The following is a 23,063-nucleotide window of genomic DNA, read 5'->3' as shown; positions in this document are numbered from 1 at the left end:
ATCACAGTGTCAGCATCATAGTACTACAGTAGACTAGAGGAATAACCTGCAGTGTATCACAGTGTCAGTATCATAGTACTACAGTAGACTAGAGGAATAACCTGCAGTGTATCACAGTGTCAGCATCATAGTACTACAGTAGACTAGAGGAATAACCTGCAGTGTATCACAGTGTCAGTATCATAGTACTACAGTAGACTAGAGGAATAACCTGCAGTGTATCACAGTGTCAGCATCATAGTACTACAGTAGACTAGAGGAATAACCTGCAGTGTATCACAGTTTCAGCATCATAGTACTACAGTAGACTAGAGGAATAACCTGCAGTGTATCACAGTTTCAGCATCATAGTACTACAGTAGACTAGAGGAATAACCTGCAGTGTATCACAGTTTCAGCATCATAGTACTACAGTAGACTAGAGGAATAACCTGCAGTGTATCACAGTGTCAGTATCATAGTACTACAGTAGACTAGAGGAATAACCTGCAGTGTATCACAGTGTCAGCATCATAGTACTACAGTAGACTAGAGGAATAACCTGCAGTGTATCACAGTTTCAGCATCATAGTACTACAGTAGACTAGAGGAATAACCTGCAGTGTATCACAGTGTCAGCATCATAGTACTACAGTAGACTAGAGGAATAACCTGCAGTGTATCACAGTTTCAGCATCATAGTACTACAGGCAGTGGAGACAAAGTAGCCAGCTAGTGTTTGTTAGCCACTGGGCTACTTGTGGGATGAAAACAGACGTATATTGGAATAATTGATTATGTGCCTTGCTCAAGGTTTATAGAAGTCAGTGAGTGAAGGAGAGGATCACATGTGGTTCAAACTGCTGACTTTCCAGCATGGAGTTAATTTCTCCAACTATTACAAACTATTACTTCTATTACTAAGCATACTGTAAGCATACTGTACAGTATAGATCCTCCTTGTATTTTCATAAAGTCCTCATTGAACTGTTCATCTCAAATGCTTGGAGTCAACCACTAACATAGGCCCGCTGATGGCTACACTCGGAAGAAAGAAGAAAAGAAAATAAACACTGAAGCAAAACTATTTATTTTCTTCTTTTTTTGTCCAAGTGAAATGGTCTCTCCTGATTCTTAATATAGCTGACTCGCTTGGTTTGATCAATAAAACAATTTTTTATTATTAAGCATTTTACTAAATGTCTATGGAAGAATCAATGGCAGATGGAATCTCTTGGTATATGCCTAACCCAGAAGAAGGTGTGACTTTGGCACTCTATATAGGCGTTTAGCTTGACAGTTATTAGAGAGTGTGTACGGACAATAACGTTATATGCAGTTGGGTCCTCTCCAGCATTTCCGTGACCGGGAGAAAAAGTCAAGACAAACTCACATCTCTTCTCCACAACACAACAACCAACAGTGATACAGCTGATCAACAGACAGGGCTGGCAGTTAATGAAAGCAGAACTTGGACACTGGCTACAACTTAAAGGTGAGCTAAGCTGTTACAGAAATAATCTTACATGTAAATCACGCTCCAGTCTCTGTTATTATGTTAAAATTAATATATGTTTGTAATTGATCTGTGGCTGAGTCAGCTCCATTAGAAATATTACAGACCCTCTTCCCCCACTAAACTATAACAACAACTATATAAAATATAACAGTTGGGGCTCAGAGCATCATAGGTAAAGACATAGATGCTACAGCTGTTAAAGAGACAGGCCTCATAATAAATATGACAGCTCACAGACCCTGTTACCACCATGAATATAACAATAAGCAAAAACTCTTATAAGAAAACATCTCACTGGTCCTGTGATGCAGTTTGTGCTGGTAACAACACACTTCATTCACCTACATCACCTGTCTGTATAAAATGATCTACTATCAAATAATATATTATGTCCATGTTTTTGTTTAGCATGTTTCCCTGCCTTCCACCTGCATGCTGGGATCAGCTCCAGCCCTGACCTGCATGCTGGGATCAGCTCCAGACCTGACCTGCATGCTGGGATCAGCTCCAGACCTGAGCTGCATGCTGGGATCAGCTCCAGACCTGACCTGCATGCTGGGATCAGATCTGACCTGCATGCTGGGATCAGCTCCAGACCTGAGCTGCATGCTGGGATCAGCTTCAGCCCTGACCTGCATGCTGGGATCAGCTCCAGCCCTGACCTGCATGCTGGGATCAGCTCCAGACCTGACCTGCATGCTGGGATCAGCTCCAGACCTGAGCTGCATGCTGGGATCAGCTCCAGACCTGACCTGCATGCTGGGATCAGATCTGACCTGCATGCTGGGATCAGCTCCAGACCTGAGCTGCATGCTGGGATCAGCTTCAGACCTGACCTGCATGCTGGGATCAGCTCCAGACCTGAGCTGCATGCTGGGATCAGCTTCAGACCTGACCTGCATGCTGGGATCAGCTCCAGACCTGACCTGCATGCTGGGATCAGCTCCAGACCTGACCTGCATGCTGGGATCAGCTCCAGCCCTGACCCTGAATTGGAAGGAGCAGGTATAGAAAGTGCATGTGACGTTTGAATAGCAGATAGATATGCACACATCTGTACACTGTGTGTAACTGTTAGTGTGTCATGGAATATGTGTTATTAATTTAATAGACACATAGATGGATGTGAATAGACCCACAGCACTTTGATACTTTGTCCAAATACTCAGAGTTAACCTTTAGCTCAGTAAATTACAGTAGCTTGAAAAGGTTGCCAGGTTCTTTTTTTACAGTGACAATGTGCTGAACTGAACTGGTGAAAACTTGCTTAAATCTATAACATTATAGTACTGTGCAAAGTATTCATACCTACTCTTTACCAATGCATGTATACTATAATAATAATGATAATAATAATAATACTAATCATAATCATAATAACTTGAATTTATATAGCGCCTTTCATAAAACTCAAGGTCGCTTTACAGGAGAGGGGGCAGGGGGGGGGCAAAATCAAACAAAACAAAGGGATGGCTAAACTAACTAAACTAAAACTAACTCATGGGGAAAGGCCAAAGTGAAGAGGTGGGTCTTGAGGGTTGTTTTGAAAGTGTCCAACCCGAGGGAGAGAGTTCCAGAGGGTGGGGGCTGCCACACTGAAGGCTCTGTCCCAGAAAGTTTTTAGTCTGGTACGGGGGATGGACAGCAGACCTGAGGACCACAGGTTCTGGGATGGAGTGTGTTTGGTGGAGAAGGTATTGGGGGCGAGTGCATGAAGGGATTTGTAAGTGAGGAGGAGGAGTTTGTAGGAGATGCGGAACTTGACAGTGGAGGTGGATGAGGGTGGGGGTGATGTGCTGACTATAGTAGAGTATATGTACAATAAAACAGGAGAAAACATGAATGATCATAACTAGCTCCCTGGTTACCACAAGAGTTGCTATTGAAAATAATAAAAGTGTATTTGTGGAGGACACAGAAGTCACGTTAAACTGTCTGATAGCAATACTAACACTACTGCAGGTGTGTGTAAACCTGGGCACACGTCACATTCTAGTACAGAAGGGAAATCTCAAAACTCGTTTTTTAATCAGACGTGGTCAGCTATATTTGATCTTAACAGTTAAAAGTGATATTTGCATCATTTAATAATTGTCTGGTAACTATAGAGACAGAGAAGAAACAAGCTCAGTCACTTATTGTCAGCATGAGTGGAAACGACTCCATTTCACAGTTTGTCTTTAACACGTATAAGGCCTACGTGAGAACCGCTGATGTGATACTAGCAAAATGTACACAGTGTTATAACCACACTGATGATTTAGACAGTGTTATAACCACACTGATGATTTAGACAGTGTCATAACCACACTGATGATTTAGACAGTGTTATAACCACACTGATGATTTAGACAGTGTTATAACCACACTGATGATTTAGACAGTGTTATAACCACACTGATGATTTAGACAGTGTTATAACCACACTGATGATTTAGACAGTGTTATAACCACACTGATGATTTAGACAGTGTTATAACCACACTGATGATTTAGACAGTGTTATAACCACACTGATGATTTAGACAGTGTTATAACCACCCTGATGCCAGAGCTCACAACACACAAGGTGTCATTTAGTATTTTAGTACACCCAGTTTGCAGGAGGCAGTTCACAATGTAAATCCACAGAGAACACAACCATTGACACAGATATTGGCGAGCATTAGATTGGGATTTTCACACAGCTATCTCTGGTGGTGTTAACTCATCTGTGTAAGAAACTGGGGAAGTGAGGGTTAATTGCCAAGATATGATTGCCCACACAACCTAAACACCAACACATCATTAATAGAATTATCTGGGCATTGAGGAGCCAACAGCGAAAGTGACTGAGATGATTTGAACTCGATCCTGAACCAGAATTACATCTGGTATAAAGTGGATTAGGAGACAATTTACATTTGTTGAACTTTATGCTTACTTTATATTATTTATTTTATTATTGAACTTGAAATTGATTACAAGTTAGATTATGATTTAGTTATAAGTTATGATAACAAGACTTACAAAAAATGTACTTGAGACAGGTGTGATGTTTACGTGTGTGTGTGTGTATGTGTGTGTGTGTGTGTGTCTCTGTGTGTGTGTGTGTGTGTGTGTGTGTGTGTGTGGTGGGTGGGTGTTTGTGAATGAGTGTGAAACCAATGAGCAATAGATAGTATTGGATCAGCGTCATCACGGTCGCTGCGGCCATGTGGTTGACATAGCGCTCTCACGTGACAGCTTACTGTATGTGAGAGCAGTGCTTATAGGAAGCTAGCCACCGTTAGCGTTATCTCTATCGTTCCTGTTGTGTTTGGATGGTGGCCTGCGTTATACATGGCTGTAGTAATGACAGCAAGAAAGTCCCTGTGGTTGTTTCTATGCTTTCTCTACCTAGTGGATGTGAGGATAGTTAGGAGAGACAGGTGAAACTTTCTGACAGCTCCTCACAGCAAAGTCTGTTCACCTCATTGTTTCTTTTGTTTATTATTACAGGCATTAACGGCAGCATACAAACAACAACTCTGGGGTTTTTATTGCTGTCATCACCATCGCTATTTAGTAATAGAACAGAAAGACAATAAGGCCGTTACTAGCTGTCAGCTGCTGTGCGTGCAGGACGGCATGACCGCGGCCACCGTGATGATGCTGATGCAATAGCATCTATACAGAGAAACAAAGTGTTAAACAGGATGAGGTTTCATTTGCGTATTGACGCATTATGACACCTCTCAGAGAAACACAGGCGTGTGATAAAGGAAGTGACCTGCTGTGGTTTCATACCAACGCAACAAGTCAAGACAACCTTACATGTTATAGGATGAATGATATACATGACTAAGCCCTTTGACTATAGGGCTATAAGTTAGTGACAACATCATGTAGTTCAGACTATCAGGCTCTGTCTCAGGGCCTCCTGAGCTTTGGGGCCTCTGGGCCTGTGCCCAGCTGACCTGTTCAGTTCTCCATCCATGGCTCTAATTAGAATGATGCTGTGATACAGTTTCAGTGAACCATTACTTGACTGATCAATAGTACAAGAAGGACTATATAGAACAGATGACTCTAAACATTACCGGAATGACAAAAATGATCACATCGTTATAAAAACACGACTGACAGCTTGCTGAATAAATTCAATGTTTATTGTTGCATAAATTGGTAAAAGACCAAGCTTTAAAAGATACAATATCAACTCCAGGACAGAGATGGGCAGTATTTTAAATACATGTATTTAAAATACGTATTTCAACTACATTTGTGTATTTTGTAATTTGTATTTGGCTGGACCGAGAAAAATAAGATGTAATTTGTATCAAGATACTTTCAGACCTTGTATTTTGTGTATTTTAAATACATACAATACTTTTTTCTTTAATTTTATGTAATTTTATTCTCAAATTGACACATTCTTACCATTGACACAGGTTTAAACTGTGGAGGAAAGAAATGTGACATGTCACTTCTACTCTACCTCTGATTGGCTTACCCTCAGAACAAACTCAACAACAAATCAGAGGCAGAGTAGGGTGAGTCTTGAGTCAGACTTCACATCACTTCTTCGTCTAGTATGAAGCCTTGTGTTGGTGGAAATTCCCCCAGAGATAAATTACTAATATAAATTGATGATTAGATATTGCATGCACTGGCCTATCTGCAAATGAAACAGTTTACTGCATATTCAAACCAGTGTATCATATTGTATGTATCAAGACACAACTAATTATCTTCTTAATTAAAATAGGCAAAGTGGGTGGCAGTGTGTGGGGCGGCAGTGTGGGTCACGATTGTGATGTCATCAGTGATGTCACTTGATCAATTGTGATGTCATCAGTGATGTCACTCGAGCCACTGATTGCTCAACTGTGATGTTACTCAGGCAGTTGTGATGTCATCAGTGATGTCACTCGAGCAACTCTGTAGTATGAGCCGATGGCGCACATTTGCACATTTGGAGCCCGCGATTTCCATAACTGCAGCCATGGCGCATCATCTCCAGGGATACTGTTATGATGTCAGATATCTAGGGCTAACATGGTCAAAGTTCCAAAGCTTGAGGTTAACATGTAGAAATGCTGCCTGTAAGTCAAAAGCCCTCGCAGAAGGTGATTAACAGCTGAAGTGAGGGAGAAATTAGCTGTGCTGAAAAACAGCTAAAACTGAAATGAAAGAACTGTAATGTATTGTACTGTAATGCGATGTCACCTAAATAACCATTGCGATGGTTCCACAGTGAAACATTGCGATGGACGTTGGCATCGTGGTTGACGGGGGGTGGGGTTAATTAATGATTTATGAAGTCCATGTGGTGCCGTTTGGCTGCGCCACTGCAATGTACGTTCACGTTTACAACAGGACAGCTGAGCTCTACATGTCATGAGAGACCAGCGGGATAGGCTACTACTACAGCACAGAGCCAGGCAATTCAAACAGTAGGCTATCACTACGAGCAATATTGAAAGGCGCAAAACAATCAAACGTTAACGTTACAGATCGTGACCAACAACGTGTGTGTGTTTAATTTAAATAGGTGGCGGAAAAGGGGCAGAATTACTGGTGGCTAATGTTAGATTTGTGTGGGCTCAGTTTTGAACCTAACATTTGGTTACGTTAAGGAGAGATAGAAACACAGCAGCAGGCAGCCTGTACACAGTATGTAATGGAGAGAGTTCCTGGAAACAGGCGAGTTGAATTCACAGTTGAAGACTTGTAACATTACTCACATTGGGTTGCAAACAGGAAAGAACGTGAAGTTTCTTCTTTCTTAACATTTTCACAACACAACCGACTTCTGCTTATCTTCTCTTCCTCTCCGCTTTACCACTTCTCTGAACTGGGGATAAGGTACGCTTTGCCGCTTGTTTAATGCCGCCTGTGCGTCCCCCGTGTGTCGTGGTTGAGTGGAGATAGCCTTTTTTATTATTAAATCTGCCAAATTTTTAATTCGAACAGATAATCACGATGGTCCGATGTAGAAGTGTCAGAGGTCGATGGGGGTCGGCCCATTGACGATGGTCGATGCCATCGTACATGGTGCCAACCCTAGTACACAAAGGAGAATACTGTCAGAGGACTAAGAGATGATTTACCATCTAAGGAAACCAGAAAATTTCACATTTGATGAGCTGGAATCAGACAATTAGGACATTTTCCTTACAGAAATGGCTCAAAATGATGAACAGATGATCAAAATAGGCAATTAATGTAATATTTGGCAATGAATTGATGGATTTACTAATTGTTGCAGCTCTTTATCAGTTTTTATAAAATGTATTTTTATGTATTTTCAAAATACAAAATACGTATTTGTATCTCAAATACATTTTTCAGACGAGTATTTTGTATTTGTATTGTGATACATTTTTTGAGCAAGTATTTGTAATTTGTATCAAAATACTTTATGATGTATTTTCGCCCATCTCTGCTCCAGGATAAATATATAACTTATCAATCTATACAGCTTTAAAAGAATGGGGGGCGCTATATCATTAACATCCATTCATTACATATGAAAAACAAATCTGAACATCACACCTATACTCTAAATAAGATACTGACTTAAAGCTGCACTAATATTGTTTTATGTACAAAATAATACACCCTGCAAGGGGCTGCAAGAGAAAAGAGAGCCCCACCCCATCTAATGGAGATCCAGTAGATCTTTTTTTTTTCCTTTTTTTTTTAATCTTTTTCCTCTCTGGTCCCTTTGGTATAAAATGATCACAGGTCACAAGTCAACATTTGAAATAGTTACCTCTCTCTGATTGATTGACTTTGACAGTTTGACACACAAAAGGGAAAGTCAGCGGTGAATTCTCCGTGGAATAACAACGTAACGACGACACCTGGTGTCTAATTCAGGCTACTGCCTTACAAAAGCTGTCTATTCAAAAGCAGCGTCTGACACATTAGGATTTGTCCCTCAAAAAGACATCGTGTACAACAAACTGCTGCCGTACGCGGATAGGTTAGACAGCGAATCCAATGATTTACTGAGTAAAATAAAGGGGAACTTGAGCCGAGCAGTCCAGCTCAGAGAGATATGGCCCGGGGTGCTGTTCTGGACAAGGAAACTTTCCACGTACATGCGGCTGTATGGACGGAAGTTCAGCAAAGAGGACCACGTGCTGTTCATCAAGTTGCTCTATGAGCTAGTGACAGTCCCTAAACTGGAGATCAGCATGATGCAGGGCCTTGCACGCCTGCTTATCAACCTCCTAAAGAAAAGAGAACTACTCTCACGGGAGGACCTGGAGCTGCCTTGGAGGCCGCTGTACGAGCTGCAGGACAGGATCCTGTACTCCAAGACCGAGCATCTTGGCCTTAACTGGTTTCCAAACTCTGTGGAAAGTGTGTTGAAAACGCTTGTGAAGAGCTGTAGACCATATTTCCCAGAGTCAGCTACTCAGGAGATGCTGGAGGAGTGGCGGCCACTACTCTGCCCCTTTGATGTCACGATGCAAAGAGCGATCAGCTACTTTGAGCTCTATCTGCCCACCACCCTGCCCCGCGAGCGGCACCACAAGGGCTTCAAGTTGTGGTTTGATGAGCTGATCAGCCTGTGGGTGTCCGTACAGAACCTCCCAGGCTGGGAAGTGCATCTGGTCAACCTCTTTGCTCGCTTGGCCAATGACAACATTGGCTACATTGACTGGGACCCTTATATCCCCAAGATTTTCACCAGAATCCTGAGGAGTCTGAATCTCCCAGTGGGGACCAGTTCCATGTTGGTCCCACGATATGTCACCAATGCCTACGACATCAGCCATGTGGTGCTCTGGGTCTCATCCCTCTTGGGAGGACCCAGCAAGCAAGCCCAAGCACAGCTCAGTGGCCTTTTTAACAGCATTACATCCTTCTTCCACCCGTCTAACCATGGCCGCTGGTTGATGAAGCTGCTCCAGCGCCTGCCGGCCAGCGTGGTGCGCCGCCTCCACAGGGAGCGCTACAGGAAGCCCTCCTGGCTCACGCCCGTCCCCCACAGTCACCAGCTCACCGAGCAAGACATCACGGACTTTGTGGAGAGCATGATGCAGCCCGTGCTGCTGGCCATGTTCAGCAAGACGGGCAGTCTGGACGCAGCCCAGGCCCTGCAGAACCTGGCTCTGATGAGGCCCGAGCTGGTCATTCCCCCCGTGCTGGAGAAGACATACCCTGCTATGGAGACTCTGACGGAGCCCCACCAGCTGACAGCCACTCTGAGCTGCATGATCGGTGTGGCCCGGAGCCTGGTGTCGGGAGGACAGCGCTTCCCTGAGGGCCCCACACACATGCTGCCCCTGCTCATGAGGGCCCTGCCCGGGGTCGACCCCAACGACTTCAGCAAGTGCATGATAACATTCCAGTTTATTGCTACATTTGTGACTCTTGTGCCTTTGGTGGACTGTTCGTCTGCCCTACATGAAAGAACCGACTTGACGGAGGTGGAGAGAGAGATGTGCTCAGCTTCAGCAGAGTTTGAAGACTTTGCCCTTCAGTTCATGGACAGGTGCTTTGCACTGATAGACAGCAGCACTCTGGAGCAAACTCGAGAGGAGACGGAGACAGAGAAAATGACTCACTTGGAGAGTCTGGTGGAGCTAGGCCTGTCCTCCACCTTCAGCACCATCCTCACACAGTGCTCCTTGGACATCTTCAAGGTGGCTCTGGACAAGGTTTTTAACTTTGCCACCACCAACATCTTTGAGACACGTGTCTCTGGGAGAATGGTAGCTGACATGTGCAGAGCTGCCTCCAAGTGTCACCCTGCGGAGTCACTCAAGCTTTTTGTGCCACACTGCTGCAACGCCATAAACCAAATTGCCGTCAATGAAGAAGTGCTGTAGGAGGAGGAGCTTGACAAGGAGTTATTGTGGAATCTCCAGCTACTGTCCGAGGTGACTCGGGTGGATGGTGACAAGACCCTGCCCTATCGCTCTGAGCTGCTCCAGATCTTGCAGCTCACCCTCCGCCTAAAGTGCAAGCAGGGCTACACTCTGGCCTGCAACCTGCTGCACCACATCCTTCGCTCCTCCGCCCTCATCTACCCCACAGAGTACTGTAGTATACCAGGAGGCTTCCATCAGCCCATCACTGACTACCTGCCCATCAAGGACTGGGGTCGACCTGGGGACCTGTGGAACCTGAATATCCGGTGGCATGTGCCCGGTGTGGAGGAGACCTCCTTTGCTTTCTATGTTCTGGACCTGATCCTCCAGCCAGAGCTCCAGCGCCTCAAGAGATTCGCACAGGGGGAACAAGACATGAGCAGAGATGATGTCCTACAGAGCCTGGCCATTGTTCAGCACTGCCTCCTAGGGGCTGGGAGTCTCATGCCTCGCCTGAAAGGAGAGCCCATCCCTGAACTAGTCCACAGCATGGTGAATCTAGATGAGACCCACCTCTATACAGGAATGCAGTATGATGCGTCCAGAGAGAACTACAGAGACGCCATCTGTAGTGTCATGAGACAGCTGCTGCATTACATTCTGGAGCACTCTGAGGATGACACCAAGTCTCTCTTCTCTATTATTGATTGATTGATTGAAGTGTTTATTTCGAATATGAAAGCAAAATAATAAAATAAAAGCCATTTCAGAAACAAAGAAAAATAGAATATATACATATTCGAAAAGGAGTGGGAAGAAGTAAAACTTATTAACTCCCACCCCTTCTCCATAAATAATAAATAATAACAAGCTTCCTGGTCTAACCCTGTCTATACACTACTGTGTAATTTTTACTAGTAATTCTGTTTCAGATTTTATAATAATATGAAAATATAAATATAAGCATAATATATCTTTGAGTAACGTTGGTGCCTGTGCAAATCCAACTTAGCTGAGTTTACCACTGTTGTTGTTGTTGGGCAGTTACGTCACAAAGTAGTGGAGCACTACTTTATTAGTCTCAATACGAGGGATCAGCCGAGCAGCATTTTGGTAAACAAACCGCGTCACTGGGTGGCAACGGCAATGGAACCCTACGGAGCCCAAGTGGCGCGAGGCTTGTGTGTCTGACTGTAGCCGGCTAACTCTTTTTACATTTTAAAAACTGCGACAGTTCACACAACTTTAACACGAGACGCATATATTATACATCAAACTCTTGAGCTAATTCTGCTCTCACTCAGAATGTCAAAATATAAGCGATGTATAGTTTTTGAGATATTAACGTTTGTTTGGCACAACTCATACTATTAACTGCCGCGGGTTCCGCATTTCTGGGTGGCAAGTCACGTCACGCTGATTCGTCCTATACTCTGTCCATATCTTGTATAATATTTAAACTTGTGCATATTTATTGTGTTGTTATTGTATTTTTCTTTGTATTGGTTTATATATCTTTTTTGATCTTTATTTATCTCGAACAGTCAAAGACAAAGAAAACGTAGCAGTTACATTATGATATAGTTCGAGAAGGGGCAGAAAGAAGCCATAGCTTATCTTGTTCGGCCCCCTCTTTACATTATCCAACTTAAAAATATGAACAATCCCAGCAGTTTACAGTTCAGATAAAATCAAAGCGTATAAGGAATTCACATGAAAAATTTGCATTGTAAATATAACAGTAAATGAGATTAAATTTAAGCGAATGAAAGTTCAATTAAAAATTTGTTGCATAGTAACAGATAAAACAAATACAAACACCATTAAATTACAAATTACAAAACACTGTCAATTTCCACATATTTACCAATGAGTGATTTTTTATAGAAGCGTTTGAAATGTTTGATGTTCTTGCACAATTTAATTTCTTCATCCAGGTCATTCCAAAGCGACACCCCCCAAACTGATACACACATTTTTTTTTAGAGTAGTATGGAAAAAAGGTTGCTTAAAATTATGTTGTTGTCTTAAGTAGTAGTTCCCATCTCTCTCACTAAATAGCCTTTGAATGTGTCCTGGTAACATGTGTTTATTAGCTTTAAAAACAAATTGGGCAGTTTAAAACTTAACTAAATCCATAAATTTCAAAATAAACGAATGTATGAACAACTTATTGGTATGGTCACGATACCCGGAATGGTTAATTATCCTTACTGCTCTTTTTTGTAAAGTGCAAATCTTATATAAGGTGCTTTTATAGGTATTACCCCATACTTCAACACAGTAACACAGGTATGGATCAACAAGTGCCCAATACAAAGTGTGCAGTGCCTTCTGATTCAAGAAGTATCTAATTTTGCCCATTATCCCAATACTTCTGGCCACTTTGGTACACAAGTATTTAATGTGAGGTTTCCAGCAGAGTCTGTGGTCAATTAAAACACCCAGGAATTTGATTTCATAAACTCTTTCAATCTCTACATGGTCGATTTCTACGTGAATATTAGAATTTACATTTCGATTGCCAAATATCATAAATTAGGTTTTACTCAAATTTAAGGATAATTTATTAGAGTCAAACCAACCCTTTAACTTTAGCAATTCAACTTTGACCATATCAATAAGCTGTTGTAAATTCTCCCCTGAACATAAAATATTTGTGTCATCCACAAAGACAATTAATTTAAAAAAATTGGAAACTTTAAAAATGTCATCTTGTTTATATATCTTATGTAACGTGTGCGCCTTCTACACCAAGACGGGAGCGTACCTATGTTCCCCGGGTTCTATGTTCCCCGCTCCTGCTAAAAAGGGTCCTATGTTCCCCGCTCCCGAAAAAGGGTCCTATGTTCCCCGCTCGTATGCGTAAAGTCGGTGAGTAGCGCACCGCCGGACGCCTCCACTTCACCCCCAGCACCCAACACCCACTGCCCAGAGACGGCGCACCTTTTTCAGCATGACTCCATACTACAGTGCACTGCCTCGGGTCTCTGGCTCATCTTGAAAATATGGGGTTCGGCTTGCAAAAGTTTCTGCGATGCGCTATGGCGCAGTAGGCTATGCCTCATGTTTTCCTGGCACAATGCCACCCACGATAAGAACGTTTTTTGTAGCAATTTGTAACATTTATACAGAGGCTAGAGAAGCATATGTCGGCCACGTAGTGATATAACACTTATTATTTCGCTTTCTTTTTTCTTCGCCCATTATGCTTGCGAAGTAGCCTGTGGGAAGTAGCCTGTTGCAGAGGAAAGCGAAATTAAACAATTTATTTGAATGGCTTTACAGAACTTGTGCATGTCTGTGGGTTATATAGGCAGAGGCGATTTGTGCTGCGTGAATGTTGCAAATATTGATCTCTCTCTCTCTCTGAAAAATGTAATATTATGGATAGCATTTTGCTGCTCCTGCTGCTTAACTCATTGAGTGCCAGCCACTTTTGGAGAACGGACGCTCCCTGTGCCAGAGTTTCAGAGCTTTTTTCAGTGATTTCTCGAGGCCCACAGAATATTGTGTGATATTACTATGTAAACAATGAACACGCAAAAAGAACGATGAGACTCTTTTCTATCATCAGCAAAAACAGGTTTATTGATATCATTTTCCGTTCTTTAGTTATCAGCCGGAGAAGATAGCTTGATTTAACAAAAAAGAGCCTCTTTTTTTCTAGAAGCTGAGATATTGGCCCTTTTGTGAAATTAAACATTTCAAACACATCACTGACTCTGAAGCTAATGTCCTGCTGCCTGGGTCTGTCTGGGTGTTGTGTGTTGTGTGCTGCTCTGCGTGCCCCCCCCCCCCCCCCTCCCACTCCTCAACTGCACACTCCTCCTTATGGGAGGTGGCTCTCTGCTGAGTTTGCTCTGCACTGTGAGGGTGCGCGACCGTCTATGTGCGCGACATCCAGCTTTTTTACAGCTTCCGCGTGTGTTTGTCACCGGCTCCTATGCTTCCAGTTGAGAATAATAACAAATCCACGGCTGATCATGCGAATTGGCTGTTGCAGCGGACATGGAGGAGCTCAATTGTGGGAGCAGATTGGCTGCTGCTGCTGTAGGCACATCTAACGTTAAAACGCTTCATGCATATCGATGCATACGGATGCGATGCGATTTCCGTTTCCCCAAAGACTTATTCTGTTTTTCTCTGCCTTTCTGTTAACCTGGAGAGCACTGTCGCCACCTAAGGGTTCTGTAAAATAGGTTATAGACCTCCAATAGCTATAATAGTTGTACAGGAGATGCGGAAGGCTTTGATCGACGTCCCACCGTCAAAAAACGCATTGGACGTCGAAAGACGTCCGTGGCACTCTACGTCACTATTTAATTGGACGTCGAAAGACGTCCATGGCACTCAATGAGTTAAAGGAGAACTTACATCCAAAACACTTTTTTTCAGCTTTTAACCAATATATGACTTTGGGGGTGATGTGTGAAGAATTCTGGTCAGAATTTCCACATTTGACACCAAACTGTTGCCATTTTACCATTTGTATCATTTTTCAGCAGCATAACTGGCATAAGCGCCCTCTAAAGGTCGAACACTGCTTTTTTTTCTTTCTCAAATGAATGGGAGATTAGGGGCACACTGACATCACAGTGCCCCCAAAGACTATGGGATTTCAAGATAATTACTCCCCTACCCCCCCTGTACCCTTTCGGCTCCTCAGAACTCCAAGCCTATTCCTATTGAAGTTTGCTCTTAAAATACTGAACCAAACGTCGTCAAAGTTGGCACATGTCTTAATTATAGTTAGTTTCCCGCTGAATGTGTCACTACTTTATTAATATCTTATATAAGCTCGAATGATGATGTATATATTATCAGTCCGAGTTGGAAGCAGCTGTCTCCAGCCCAGGCAGGCGGGAGCGGGCGGGAGAGAGTCGTACTGTAACCTCATGCACTAGCACCAAGCTCCAGGGGCGCGCGCCTCCACGTAAGCAAGTAGCTCCTGTGCTCTTAAATACTGAACACCACGTTGTCATATTTGACATATGTCTTCATTGTAGACAGTTTATCGCTGAATGTGTCATTACATTATAAATATCTTACCTGGATAAGCTCTAATTATGTTGTTTATATTATCAGTCCGACTTGGAAGCACTTTCTCTCGGCCAGTCAAACGGGAGAGTCTGCACTCTCATGCACCCGCGGGGGTGCGCACAGCAGACAGACTGTGAATGGGCGGAGGAGGAGGAGGAGAGATCCGACTATAGCAGGCTACTCAGCTACTGTGCCCGTCTGTGAAAAGCGTCCTGTCCAGTCGCACCTTTGCAAAAAGATGCGGGATTCCCTCAATCCTGTACCCAATCTTAGACGGGGTCCACCCGCTATGCCGACCACCCGCAATGCCGACCTTAGGTTTAGGCGTGGGGGTGGGAGAGGTTAGGTTTTGGGTTAGGGTGTGGGGGAGGTTAGGTTTAGGCATGGCATGGGGGGAGATTAGGTTTGGCGTGGGGGCTGGGAGAGGTTAGGTTTTGGGTTAGGGTCTGGGGGAGGTTAGGTTTAGGCATGGGGGGAGGTTAGGTTTGGCGTGGGGGCTGGGAGAGGTTAGCTCCACCGCCGCCTCGCTCAGCTGGTTCTGCTTGTGGGCTATTGGCATTGCGGCCTGTCGGCACATAGACGCGGCACCATCTTAGACTATATTGAGCAGAAAAATCGCACACCAGCTATTTCTGTCTGTGTTTGTTTGTTGCGCCGTGATGTTACAGAGCGCCCCATGCATGCAGGAGCCAGGCTGTTTTGCCAGCCAGGGTCTGGGAGGAGGGAGGAGGCGCAGCCTGCAACTGCGCTGAGAGGAAAACTTTTGCACAACTTTTAACAAGAATCACGAAAAGCCCCAAAACGCAAATTAAAAACAGATTTCATTGCGCGGTTTATCGCTAGTTGTACGAGGGAATGACGTGGATAAATCTCGCATTGTGTTACCCCAGAGCGGGGGGTTTCTCCTATTGTGCGGTGTGCTGCTGTAACGAGCCCATGTCACTTTGCTCTCGTAACGTAGTTTGACACCTGCCATAGAGATACATGCAGAAAAATAATTAAATTTCTAGTTCGCCACTGAATTACCAAATTGATATAACTTTCAACCATTTTCAGATTTTCTGTTTCCATACAGGCCACCAGCGTTGGCTAGTTGTTGATATTTATAAAGATATTGCCCCTATCAAATAAATTATTTTTGAGGCAGTAGGCAAACTGTAATGGCGTCGATTTCCGAAAAAAAATCTTGACTTGAACACAGCCAAAGAGTCTAGTATAGACAAGAGCATATGTCATTTCTTGGTTTTTTCCATAGGTATTTTCAAATCACTGTTCTGATACATATCTAGGGGGTAAGTCCTCCTTGTGCATATATCTGAGCCTATAGACTGGAGCTTTCCCTCATGCAGTCTGTCAATGAAGTCTCACAACCTTGAGATATTGTGGTTTGCACTCGCCGACTTTACGCATACGAGCGGGGAACATAGGACCCTTTTTCGGGAGCGGGGAACATAGGACCCGGGGAACCTAGGACCCTTTTTCGGGAGCGGGGAACATAGAACCCGGGGAACATAGGCATGACCCCCACCAAGACAATGTCCGTGTATGTGCACACATAATATGGCAGAATAAAATAATTGTGATTCTGGTTTATCAATGACACAAAGACACCATGACATGAGAATATATTTCAACTCGTCTGGTCATAGAATGTGCAAGATACACCAGAAATATTACGTTGACCCATCTAAAATCATGTGACTCGTGTTACATGTTACTGCAGTCTAGCCTGAGCCAAGCAGCCTCTGACGACGCTGGGCTCCACTACAACAGCATTTAATGTAGGAAGGCTAAATTAGGAACAGGTGGACACCAGAACGAGGTCACAGACGCGTCATGAGTTACATGAGTTTAGATGGGTCAAAGTCATATTTCTGATGTAGCTTGGGCATCTTCACAAACGTGAATTTTGGGATATAAATGCCTTTTTTTTTTTTTTTTTTTACGCGATTTTTAGAAAATGCTTCAAAAGGCATAATAGTGATTCATGTTTGTGATGATTATCGTGCTGAACCAAAATTTGCGCACCCATCTACTTTTGTAACCACAGACCTTATTTGATGCATTTAAGTGAAATCCCCATAGCCTTTTCCACTGAAGAACCAAAATGGCTGCGATTTCTGGTTAAGCCTACAAAAATACATCAACCCTACGGTACGGTAGCCTACTCTATTCTCCTCTGAGCCTGGAGGTGATGCGAGGTTAGTGTCAAGTGAAAGATGAGGGAAACCCTCTTTATTCATTCTTTTTTTTTTACTGTGGTCAGCTGTTGTGAGTTTTAATCCACAGCTTTATCTTGATAATGTGCCCAAGTCACACGTACGCCTGCCCCCGCGGGTGCTACACGCCACACGTGGTCCTGGGCCGAATTTGCCCATGTTTAAGTTAAAACAGCCCCGAAATATGGTGGGCATGCAATTCTCGACAGGGGTGCGTAGCTCAGCCCAACAACGGGTGCAGGCGGAGGAGTGCCAAGTCATTTATGCACGGCACAAACGGGATCTGGGCGGTGTTGACCAGCAGAATTCGCATCAACCACAGCCATCATCTGCACAGAGAGCCCGTTTGTAGTTGCGGTAGGTGCTTCCGCTGGGGGGGACCGCCTTCCATTCCGAAACACCACCGTTCCGACACCCCCCCACTCAGAAACCCCCCCACTCCGAAATTGAAATTGATTTAACACCCCCACTCCGAAATGGATTTTCAAGTCCATATTTCTCCGAGTTTCCTGCATTCCTGCAGCTTGAAATAAACGTTTCAACTCATAGTTTTTTTTTATTATGTCACTGTCTTCATATAATTTCGCTATAGCAGTAAACACGAGCCTGCTGCATTCAGATAGATACAGGAATGTGAACGTTGGATACATCCTAAAATCAGCTGTGGATCACAGACATGTTTGCACTCTGTGTTGTTCGAATCGCGCAAGCCGCTGCTCAGGGACTGGGCACAGCTGTCCCACTTGCTTTCTCCCCCACTCCGCAAAGAAATAGGCTACACCTTGACAACGCACACTCTAGTTAAGCGCGTATCGGGCCCGGAGCAGTGTTTTTATTTTTATTTTTTGGCACACAGACTTTCCACTCTGCTGGTCTAAATAGCCTACCAGGTGTGGTCTTGCGCATTCCTGGCTCGCAGTTTTCTGCAGGTGCACAGAGATATTTCTCTACAATCACTAAACATTGTTCATTTATGTTGTCTTGCCATACAGTTTGTTAAGTTTGTCAAATGCATAATCCGAGAGCACAAGGATCTGTTCCACAGCAGCATATTCAACTGATTATTTATATCTCCTGACACGCCGACAGGATCTAATCATAAATGATGTTTTCTACACATCTAAAGGTGAGCTGTTACACACGCCCACATTCATACGGTGAAAAGTGTTTGAAAAAAAATAATTGTAACTTTGAGTCAAATGCTCACAGTTGAATAAGGTTCATTGAGTCATATTAGCAAGATGAGGACGTTCTTATTTGTGAATGCCAGTCGGGTTGAACTGATTTTGTTTTATGAAAATCTGAGGAAATTTTGCTTCCCCATTTCGAATTCTGAAGTGGATGCCAGCATGGAACTAGACATTCCTGCTGGGGCCTTGGGAGCAGACAGAAAAGCCAAAAACAGCCTATCATTGTCCACACTGAAGAAAGACAGTGTAAACATCCCAAGCCTCAATAAATGGTGCAATGGCAGGAAGTTAAACCTTACGAAGTTACTGCCCAACTTGAGGAAGGGGTGATGGTTGTCACAGAAATCATCTACACTTCCAGCCCTAACGTGCTTTCAGGATCCACGAGTATGGGAAGCATGTTAAAGGCAAAACTCAAGACAATTCTAGATCTTTTGCTGGAAGGCAAAGTTACCAAAGATACTTCCTATACAATTCCAGCAGGAATTGTTGTTGCTTACAGCCTCAGGCATGTAGCACTTGAAGAGAGAGCCAGCAGGAGGAGAGTCCTTTATATAGCTGTGTGGGTGTGGCCAAGTCCAATACCCCACAAGTTGGGTGTTTTAACTGTTGTTACTATAGTTTAGTAATGTTTATACTTAACTGGTGGTTACCCCTGTCTCCACAAAACATTTATTCAGTAGAATTGATTAGTTAATGTGCTTGGATTATTTTTGGTAGCCTATTGGCTTTACTTTTTAGTGTTTTTTGGGGGTTGTCCATTGCAGTAGGACACTGTTGGAGTCTCTTTGTCACTGTCTTTATCCTGGTAGTCCTCCCTCACTTTAAAAATTATTCTTAGAGTAAAAGTAATGAATTAGAGTGTTCCTTATATTTATGATGGTACATTTAGACCCCTGTGTGGTGTTTGTGCCAGTAAAAAGCAATGTTGCAGAGGTGCCTTTCTGCGACAGTTGTCCCAGTGACCCCATCTTACTTTAAAAATGTATTTTTATAGTGGAAGTAATGACTCTTTGTCTTGTCAACACTGATATCAGTCCAATTGTATTTTTAGGGTTAGGGTTTGTTTAGGGTTGTTGCAGAGGTGCCTTTCTGCGACAGTTGTCCCAGTGACCCTATCAGTCTAGTAGGAACGGGGGGTCCCCGCACACCCGAAAGATATATTTGTCTAACATAGATTTTTGTACTCCTCAAGGTGTCTAATAAACAAATTTTGTTGTTACCCCGTTGAAATAGTGTCCCATGGGTCCGTTTGGTGGCCATCTTTGCGGGCATATTGCGATGTCTGATGAAAATGGATAGGGGTGGGGGCGGGGGGTGACGTTAGTGAACATATAACGACAGAGATGACACTAAACACTGAGTACTATGTGGGGGGGGGGGGCGATAGTGGTGAGACAAGACAGTAGACAGAGACAGCACACAAGCAAGGATGGGGGGAGGGAGCAGAGGGACTAAGGGAAGGCGGTGGAAAAGAGATGGGTTTTGAGGCGGGAGTGGAAGACTATGAGGGACTCTGAGGTTCTGATTTCTTGGGGAAGGGCGTTCCAGAGTCTGGGATCTGCCCGAGACTCGAGAGTATGACTAATGTTCAATAGTATGTTTAATTAGGTATATGCTATTTGCACCTAACAGAATGTTATTATGTTTAATTATGTATGTATGTTCATGCCATTTGCACATAGTGCAGTTGAGGAGGTTTGGACAGGCTTGTTGACAGTTTGGAGGGCCCAATGAGGTCAAAGGTCAATATGGATGAATGGGAAAGTGCCATCCTCCTATGATACAGTAAATCTACGGTCGTCCATAGGAATCTTTTGCTGGGGGTCCTGGTTCGAAAATAAGAAACGAACAGGATAAGATTAACCTAAGGGAGTCGGACCTAATGTCAAACTGCGGAGACAAGATGGCACCCCACACACACATATAGCCTAAAGCTAATTTGACAGACACTTTAAAAATCAAGTAGTATGCTTTAAGCCTAGCCCAAACCATAAACTCTAAACCTAACCAATTGGAATAATTTTAAGATCAAAATTAATAGTCTAATTTGAGAACTATTTCACCCAATTTGACTGCCAACCCTGAACACAAGGGGGAGTCTATATAATGCCTACCCCACACTACAGGATTTTCAAATCCTTGAAGATTATAAAAATCTTGAGAGCCCACACACTACAGGACAGAGAGAGCCGATTTTTTAACATTTCAATGTTGGGACACACACACAATCGCGTCTGTTCAAACGCAACCCCACACACTAGAAGATTATGCCGAAGATTCACATTGGAAGACTTCGGATCTCGCGCAAACTCGCGTGATTATGAACGTGACTTCAGACCAAAACAAACATGGAGGTAGCCCGCAGGCGAAAGTTGGTTGCTCTCGTCTGTGCTACTTTTTGCACCGAGAAGAAGAAAGAAAAGAAGAAGAAGCTGTGGGTCAAGTCATGGCTGAGAAGACGGGGACAGAAAGGCCTATTTAATTTGCAGCTGGAGCTTGAGGTGAGTTGAAAAATAATGTTTTTGAGCGACGCTCAACTAGCTAACGCTAGCCACTAGCTAGCCCATATCAGGACTGCTTTAATACCTAGCAGTCCTGATAGGGGCTAGCCACTAGCTAGTCAATAACGTTAGCACTTATAAATCTCCTGGAATATGTAGCGACGGACAGCGTTTATTTTAATTTTAAAATCCACAACGACACACAATACACACACTTTGGCTGCCTAGACCAGCGGCTAACCAACCGTTAAATCGCACGAATCATCATCACTGTCAACATAACGCGTTTCTTCAGTGCCATGACTTTAATTTCCTTGCTTCCTTGTGTTACAATGTTGACAGATCGAGGACAGAATGGGGTTCAGAGAGCTCTTAAGGATGACTGCAGAGGAATTTGAGGTGCTGCTCAATAGAGTTTCACCACTCATTGTGAAGCAGGACACCAAGATGAGGCTGGCCATCAGTGCCAAGGAGAGGTTGGCTGTTACTTTGCGCTTCTTGGCAACAGGTTTGTGATGGTTTCATTGTATATTTACTTAATTCAGGATAATTTGAATACTGACAGAATAGGCTTTGATGGCTGGCAATAGTGTTTTTTTTCTCTTGGTTCTAAATCACAATGTGCACAACATTTAGTCTATAATATGCTATTAAATAATTTGTTTTGGAATGATTTTTTATTTACTTTTCTTCTTGTGTGGCCCTCAATCAACTTTTTTCCTTGTGCGGTCCTCAATCCAATGTTGGGTCCATAAATTGGCCTCAGTCATCCAAACTTTGAGAACCCATTGCTCATTGCATTGCTCATTTGTGCTTATTTGTAATATGTTTTTTGTTCTGGTTGTTCTTTTCAGGAGAGTCGTTTGCATCGTTTCATTTCCAATACAGGATTGGAGAATCCACCATCTCCATCATTGTTAGTGAAACATGTGAGGCCCTGCACCAGACCCTTAAAGAGGATTTTCTGAAGGTAAGCTTGATAATGACCATAGAATGCTCCCTCTAGCCCTCAGGTGCCAATTCTAGCCTCTGGCTGTGCCGAGAATGGAGCCCTTACACGCAGCTCTGCCATTCTCATTTACATACAATAAATGTATAACCTCTTTCTCTTCTCTCCCCTCTCCTTGTCCCCTTTCCTTGGCTCTGCTTGTTTCCTCCCTTCCCCTCCTCTCCCACTGTCCTCTTTCTCTCTCCTCTTCTCCCTCCCCCCCCTCCTCCACCTTTTTCTCCTTGGCATTGATGAAACCAATTTGCATTGATGTATCAACATGTTTTTTCAGACTCCAAAAACAGAGGCAGAGTGGTTCCACATTGCAGATGAGTTTGAAACGAAGTGGCAGTTTCCCCATTGCCTCGGTGCGATTGATGGCAAACACCTGCGGCCGGTTGCACCAACTGGTCTTAACTATGCCTGGTCGTAACTCCTACGTCGGTCTTAGTTAAGACCATGGACTTACGCCTGTTGCACCAACACAACTTACTCTGGTCTTAACTACGCTGGTCATAGCAATGCGCGTTCATGTGAATTGTCGGGGAATGCCCTCTGATTGGCCCACATGTGCCTCGCGCCGTCACCCACTACTGTATGTGCGTCACTACACCCTCCCTCCTCCCACCCCCCTCCTCCTGTGGAAGCCCCGGGGGAAAATGGCGGCGGCGATTAGTGTCAGGGAGTCTGAATGAAATTGAATGTAACGTTCCCAATTCTATGTATTAAATTCTAAAAGAATTAACGCCAACATTTGGGAAGGCTAAGCCACACAAGTAGTTAGTTATAATCTAACGTCGTGCTTTCAAAGACGGCGAACTGGCGATGT

The 23,063-nt window shown here is 43.6% G+C and overlaps 1 pseudogene across 1 annotated transcript; it reads left to right on the top strand.

Moving 5' to 3' along the window:
- Positions 1 to 3,249: 3,249 nt before the first annotated feature.
- LOC310779716 (proteasome activator complex subunit 4B pseudogene) lies at positions 3,250 to 11,001 on the top strand (annotated as a pseudogene). Its single transcript has 2 exons — positions 3,250 to 3,280; positions 8,345 to 11,001. The product of its transcript is annotated as a proteasome activator complex subunit 4B pseudogene (transcript).
- The last annotated feature ends 12,062 nt before the right edge of the window (positions 11,002 to 23,063 follow it).

This window comes from Poromitra crassiceps (genome assembly GCF_964638095.1).
Source record: "Poromitra crassiceps genome assembly, chromosome: 7".
Lineage (NCBI taxonomy): Eukaryota > Metazoa > Chordata > Actinopteri > Beryciformes > Melamphaidae > Poromitra > Poromitra crassiceps.
This window is presented reverse-complemented; position numbering and strand designations above follow the sequence as displayed.